The following is an 8,356-nucleotide window of genomic DNA, read 5'->3' as shown; positions in this document are numbered from 1 at the left end:
ACATCAAGTTTCTCTCTGACAGTAAAACACTATTCTACATCAAGTTTCTCTCTGACAGTAAAACACTATTCTACATCAAGTTTCTCTCTGACAGTAAAACACTATTCTACATCAAGTTTCTCTCTGACAGTAAAACACTATTCTACATCAAGTTTCTCTCTGACAGTAAAACACTATTCTACATCAAGTTTCTCTCTGACAGTAAAACACTATTCTACATCAAGTTTCTCTCTGACAGTAAAACACTATTCTACATCAAGTTTCTCTCTGACAGTAAAACACTATTCTACATCAAGTTTCTCTCTGACAGTAAAACACTATTCTACATCAAGTTTCTCTCTGACAGTAAAACACTATTCTACATCAAGTTTCTCTCTGACAGTAAAACACTATTCTACATCAAGTTTCTCTCTGACAGTAAAACACTATTCTACATCAAGTTTCTCTCTGACAGTAAAACACTATTCTACATCAAGTTTCTCTCTGACAGTAAAACACTATTCTACATCAAGTTTCTCTCTGACAGTAAAACACTATTCTACATCAAGTTTCTCTCTGACAGTAAAACACTATTCTACATCAAGTTTCTCTCTGACACTAAAACACTATTCTACATCAAGTTTCTCTCTGACAGTAAAACACTATTCTACATCAAGTTTCTCTCTGACAGTAAAACACTATTCTACATCAAGTTTCTCTCTGACAGTAAAACACTATTCTACATCAAGTTTCTCTCTGACAGTAAAACACTATTCTACATCAAGTTTCTCTCTGACAGTAAAACACTATTCTACATCAAGTTTCTCTCTGACAGTAAACACTATTCTACATCAAGTTTCTCTCTGACAGTAAAACACTATTCTACATCAAGTTTCTCTCTGACAGTAAAACACTATTCTACATCAAGTTTCTCTCTGACAGTAAAACACTATTCTACATCAAGTTTCTCTCTGACAGTAAAACACTATTCTACATCAAGTTTCTCTCTGACAGTAAAACACTATTCTACATCATGTTTCTCTCTGACAGTAAAACACTATTCTACATCAAGTTTCTCTCTGACAGTAAAACACTATTCTACATCATGTTTCTCTCTGACAGTAAAACACTATTCTACATCAAGTTTCTCTCTGACAGTAAAACACTATTCTACATCATGTTTCTCTCTGACAGTAAAACACTATTCTACATCAAGTTTCTCTCTGACAGTAAAACACTATTCTACATCATGTTTCTCTCTGACAGTAAAACACTATTCTACATCAAGTTTCTCTCTGACAGTAAAACACTATTCTACATCATGTTTCTCTCTGACAGTAAAACACTATTCTACATCAAGTTTCTCTCTGACACTAAAACACTATTCTACATCATGTTTCTCTCTGACAGTAAAACACTATTCTACATCATGTTTCTCTCTGACACTAAAACACTATTCTACATCATGTTTCTCTCTGACACTAAAACACTATTCTACATCATGTTTCTCTCTGACACTAAAACACTATTCTACATCATGTTTCTCTCTGACACTAAAACACTATTCTACATCATGTTTCTCTCTGACACTAAAACACTATTCTACATCATGTTTCTCTCTGACACTAAAACACTATTCTACATCAAGTTTCTCTCTGACAGTAAAACACTATTCTACATCAAGTTTCTCTCTGACAGTAAACACTATTCTACATCATGTTTCTCTCTGACAGTAAAACACTATTCTACATCAAGTTTCTCTCTGACAGTAAACACTATTCTACATCAAGTTTCTCTCTGACAGTAAAACACTATTCTACATCATGTTTCTCTCTGACACTAAAACACTATTCTACATCAAGTTTCTCTCTGACAGTAAAACACTATTCTACATCATGTTTCTCTCTGACAGTAAAACACTATTCTACATCAAGTTTCTCTCTGACAGTAAAACACTATTCTACATCATGTTTCTCTCTGACAGTAAAACACTATTCTACATCAAGTTTCTCTCTGACAGTAAAACACTATTCTACATCATGTTTCTCTCTGACAGTAAAACACTATTCTACATCAAGTTTCTCTCTGACAGTAAAACACTATTCTACATCAAGTTTCTCTCTGACAGTAAAACACTATTCTACATCAAGTTTCTCTCTGACACTAAAACACTATTCTACATCAAGTTTCTCTCTGACACTAAAACACTATTCTACATCAAGTTTCTCTCTGACAGTAAAACACTATTCTACATCAAGTTTCTCTCTGACAGTAAAACACTATTCTACATCAAGTTTCTCTCTGACAGTAAAACACTATTCTACATCAAGTTTCTCTCTGACAGTAAAACACTATTCTACATCAAGTTTCTCTCTGACAGTAAAACACTATTCTACATCAAGTTTCTCTCTGACAGTAAAACACTATTCTACATCAAGTTTCTCTCTGACAGTAAAACACTATTCTACATCAAGTTTCTCTCTGACAGTAAAACACTATTCTACATCAAGTTTCTCTCTGACAGTAAAACACTATTCTACATCAAGTTTCTCTCTGACAGTAAAACACTATTCTACATCAAGTTTCTCTCTGACAGTAAAACACTATTCTACATCAAGTTTCTCTCTGACAGTAAAACACTATTCTACATCAAGTTTCTCTCTGACAGTAAAACACTATTCTACATCAAGTTTCTCTCTGACAGTAAAACACTATTCTACATCAAGTTTCTCTCTGACAGTAAAACACTATTCTACATCAAGTTTCTCTCTGACAGTAAAACACTATTCTACATCAAGTTTCTCTCTGACAGTAAAACACTATTCTACATCATGTTTCTCTCTGACAGTAAAACACTATTCTACATCAAGTTTCTCTCTGACAGTAAAACACTATCTACATCATGTTTCTCTCTGACAGTAAAACACTATTCTACATCAAGTTTCTCTCTGACAGTAAAACACTATTCTACATCAAGTTTCTCTCTGACAGTAAAACACTATTCTACACCAAGTTTCTCTCTGACAGTAAAACACTATTCTACATCATGTTTCTCTCTGACAGTAAAACACTATTCTACATCATGTTTCTCTCTGACAGTAAAACACTATTCTACATCAAGTTTCTCTCTGACAGTAAAACACTATTCTACATCAAGTTTCTCTCTGACAGTAAAACACTATTCTACATCATGTTTCTCTCTGACAGTAAAACACTATTCTACATCAAGTTTCTCTCTGACAGTAAAACACTATTCTACATCAAGTTTCTCTCTGACAGTAAAACACTATTCTACATCAAGTTTCTCTCTGACAGTAAAACACTATTCTACATCAAGTTTCTCTCTGACAGTAAAACACTATTCTACATCAAGTTTCTCTCTGACAGTAAAACACTATTCTACATCAAGTTTCTCTCTGACAGTAAAACACTATTCTACATCAAGTTTCTCTCTGACAGTAAAACACTATTCTACATCAAGTTTCTCTCTGACAGTAAAACACTATTCTACATCAAGTTTCTCTCTGACAGTAAAACACTATTCTACATCAAGTTTCTCTCTGACAGTAAAACACTATTCTACATCAAGTTTCTCTCTGACAGTAAAACACTATTCTACATCAAGTTTCTCTCTGACAGTAAAACACTATTCTACATCAAGTTTCTCTCTGACAGTAAAACACTATTCTACATCAAGTTTCTCTCTGACAGTAAAACACTATTCTACATCAAGTTTCTCTCTGACAGTAAAACACTATTCTACATCAAGTTTCTCTCTGACAGTAAAACACTATTCTACATCAAGTTTCTCTCTGACAGTAAAACACTATTCTACATCAAGTTTCTCTCTGACAGTAAAACACTATTCTACATCAAGTTTCTCTCTGACAGTAAAACACTATTCTACATCAAGTTTCTCTCTGACAGTAAAACACTATTCTACATCAAGTTTCTCTCTGACACTAAAACACTATTCTACATCAAGTTTCTCTCTGACAGTAAAACACTATTCTACATCAAGTTTCTCTCTGACACTAAAACACTATTCTACATCAAGTTTCTCTCTGACAGTAAAACACTATTCTACATCAAGTTTCTCTCTGACAGTAAAACACTATTCTACATCAAGTTTCTCTCTGACAGTAAAACACTATTCTACATCAAGTTTCTCTCTGACAGTAAAACACTATTCTACATCAAGTTTCTCTCTGACACTAAAACACTATTCTACATCAAGTTTCTCTCTGACAGTAAAACACTATTCTACATCAAGTTTCTCTCTGACAGTAAAACACTATTCTACATCAAGTTTCTCTCTGACAGTAAAACACTATTCTACATCAAGTTTCTCTCTGACAGTAGAAATAAAAAGCTAATATGAATCCGTTACAATTTGAGTTCAAATCATGCCTTTCCAGATGTTACACCAGATGTTGTTGATGAGGATGGTAAATATTGTATCTGAGTGCCTTCTTTTAATGTATGGTCTGTTTGGCCCTCAAGTGGACAAAGTGCACATTGCGGGCTGATAACAAAAATAAAAGTAATCATATTCATTAAAGGATTTATTTAAGGAATGATTTTTGTGCAAAACAAATGCTTGCAATGGGTTCAGCATCATGACAAACCCCTAGTTAGACCCCTCACATTCTACTAAAAGCAGATTCTTTTCTGGGTATTTTCCTCCTGTATAGAAAGCCCCGAAGGTCGCCGACTGGGCCGCCCTAGCTAAATCATTAGAGCATGCCCTGGGCTACGTCTGTGCAAAATTTGTCCCCAACACCCCCGACTATCTGTCTCTTTCTTGTCAATATGTAGACAGTAGACACCAGTGTCTCTTTCTTGTCATGTAGACACCAGTGTCTCTTTCTTGTCATGTAGACACCAGTGTCTCTTTCTTGTCATGTAGACACCAGTGTCTTTTGTTGAGATTCTTAAATCTTAACTCCCCCAACTCTTTAAACCAATCCAGTGAAAAAATTGTTCAACTGCATACTGTTATATCGTCACTTAAAATGTATTTATTTCATACTGTAAATAATATACATCACATTGCTTAGAATTGATTTTATACTGAAAATAAAACACAATGTCTCTCTCTCACACACACACACACACACACACACACACACACACACACACACACACACACACACACACACACACACACACACACACACACACACACACACACACACACACACACAGACACACTCATATTTACATAATTATTTTAAACAAGAAGATAAACGAGCGCTGTGCGATTTGACTGCCCTGGTAAAGTCGTTAACTAAGCAGTGGTCCTCAAAGTGGGGTCATAACTTAGTTTATTCTGGGGGTCCCTGGCACCAAACATTTTCAGATGGTGGTTCCGCCGTCAAATACATATCAATTTAGGGGTCCTTAACATGAAAATAAAAATAATTAAATTTAGAAGAGTTCATTCTATAATGCAGGAATAAAGATTTGTTCTTGTTCTTTTTAAAAAACAACACTTTTTTCAAGACAAGGACCCCCAAACCAGCATGTATCTATAGCTAGGGACCCCCGTTTGTGGCTGGTGACAATGTTTCAAAACATAATTCAAAGTTGTTTTTTCATGAAAATAGCAGATCTGCAAGATAACATGTTGTGATGTGATGCGTTGTGAGTTTGCAGATCTTTTATGTCTATGAGTTAAAACTGACTGAGAATACACATCTTGCTGGGGGACCCCATGGAACACGGCTCAAGGACCCCTGGGGGTCCCCGGACCCTACTTTGAGAACCACCGGTCTAAACCGACGACATTGTGCTACATCATTGTCCAATGAGGAACCAGCTCTCTGTGACATCACATCACATCCTGTGACATCATCACATCACTTCCTGTCTGTGACATCATCAGCTCAGTGTTCAGGTCAAAGGTCAGAATGTTTCAGGAACCTGATTTACACTTCATCGCACGACGGTATTGACAGTGTTGGGGAAGTTACTTTGAAAGTGTAACTTGTACAGTTACAAGTAACTCACCATGGCAGTAACTTGATCAAGTTACAGTTATACCCCTGGAGAAATGCAACTTATAAAGTTTCAAGTTACATAGAAAAAGTAACTGAGTTACTTCAAGTTACTATTATTTTTTAAATATTTTATTTAAAAAAGGAACCTCTGTGTTCCTAAAATAAAATTCCACAAAAAAAGAGGATCTGTTGAGGATACTGTACATTAGTCATGATATTTGATCTTCAATTTGATCACATCTACTTAACAGTAAAAAAAAGGTGCCTTGTATATCACCTTTGCTATACATATTAAACTGTTAATTGACATTTGATTTGTCAATCTTAACATAGCCTCGGAAACCCAGGCTTCATTGGGCGCAACTTAAATGTAAAATTATAACTTCGCTTGTAACTTCTTGTAACTTGAGCCAAAAATGACCCAAAACGTATCTCAGTTACTTGATGAGTTTACAGAAATATGAATGTAACTCAGTTACCAGCAAGTTACAGCAAAATGTAACTTAGTTACGTAACTCAGTTACATGTAACTTTAACTTCCCCAACACTGGGTATTGAGCACAAAAAAGAATCTGATCTACAAGCTCACAACGGAAGCATAAATCATGCATAAGAGTCTGGCGCTCACATACAGATCTATTGGGTAGAGAACAAGGCATTGTTTTACACATACAGTTCTACAGTATAAGCAGAGAACCATGGATTCTTCTGCTAATATATTTCTATAGGGCGTATTGTAGTGGAAGAGATTTTCTGGTGCCACAAAACAATAATAAATCTGCCATTCATTTTTCCCATAGACTTTTACAAAAAAAGATTTATATAGTTTTAAAGTGATATTTCACTTAAAAAAAACAAAAAAACTTTTGGTCATTTTATTGTCTAATCAGGCTGTCTTAACAGTGTTTCAGTTGCTTCATTCATATTTAGATATTTGATATAAATTTTATTTATTGTATTTATTCTCTTTTTTTCAGTGGATTTAGATTTAAAAAACTCACTTGTTGATTCACTCATACAACAAAATGTGTTTTACTTGAAAAAAAATGCTTCTCGGGTAAAATATTAATGTGATTAAAATGCGATTAATTAATTACAAAGCCTGTAATTAATTCAATAATTTTTTTTAATCACATTCACATCCCAGCCCTTGATTTTTTTTATTAATATTTTTTTTTAAATTAATGGGCAATTCTTTTTGTGGCACCAGTAAACCACACCCACGGCTATAAGCAGCGAACAACGGATTATTCGAAACAAATCTTAAATGCGTGTTAATTAAAGAAGAACGAAACACTGATATTCGGACTGGATCACTTTGGTAGAAACTTGAGGAATGCTACAAAAAAAAAAAAAACAACAACATTGTACGTTTTCCCTTTAGAAATGTTGTTTTATACCGTTTATTTAAAGTGTTTTATTCGCCGTTTTATTCAATCTGAAAGGTTTGATAATGAACCATAAACGTCTACAATTCAACTTGTCTACAGCAGTGTTCATTTGGACAACACATTTTGATTTTGTTTTGTCATATTTTAGTCATCTAAAATGTTTTGGTTGTAGTCATCTAAATATCATAAGATATTAGTAGACTAAATCTACAGTTAATTTTGTCTGAAAAATTCCTTGATGACATTGATGTAATGCTCGATTTTACACTTTGTTGCATGCTGAAATAGCAGATCTACAAGCTCACAATGCAAGCTTTTTCAAGCCCAAGATCTGCTATTTTCAAGCCCACTCAAGCCCAACCAAACATAAAATGACTTGTCTTTTAGTTCTACTGGATCTCTTCTCCACTAGTCCCTCCCTAACATGTTAGCCTATTTATTTGCTGTGTAAATTGTAAATATATTTAGTTTTAGTCATCAAAACTTACATTTTATAAATGTTTCATCATAATTTCAGTCGACAAAATCAACACTTCAAACAGTCAACAGCTCAGGGTTGGTGTTTTCTTTTTGGGAGAATGCGTGTGTGTGTGTGTGTGTGTGTGTGTGTGTGTGTGTGTGTGTGTGCGCGCGCGCTCGTGCGTGCGCATGCGTGCGTGCGTGCGTGTGCGTGCGTGCGTGTGCGCATGCGTGCGTGCGTGCGCAGCAGAAGCAGAAAGTTTAACACAAACGTAGAAAGATCAACATTTTTAACCATTAAATCTCCAGTGTGTGCTTTGTTGTACAAATCGGTGAAAAACAGCAGATCTACAAGCGCGTCGTCGCTTTAAGGGTTCATTTGGTTACGGTATGGTTCAGAAGAAATGTCACACCGTGTAACATACAAACATATTTTATATCTTTACATTATCACTCAAAATACTTTATCTAAAAAATACGTCCCGTTGCTGCAATTCTGGGCCCTGGGTACAAGGATTCACTGCG

Source organism: Nannobrachium achirus, assembly GCF_963921795.1.
Source record: "Nannobrachium achirus genome assembly, chromosome: 11".
NCBI classification, from domain to species: Eukaryota; Metazoa; Chordata; class Actinopteri; order Myctophiformes; family Myctophidae; genus Nannobrachium; species Nannobrachium achirus.
Note: the sequence above shows the minus strand (reverse complement) of the source record.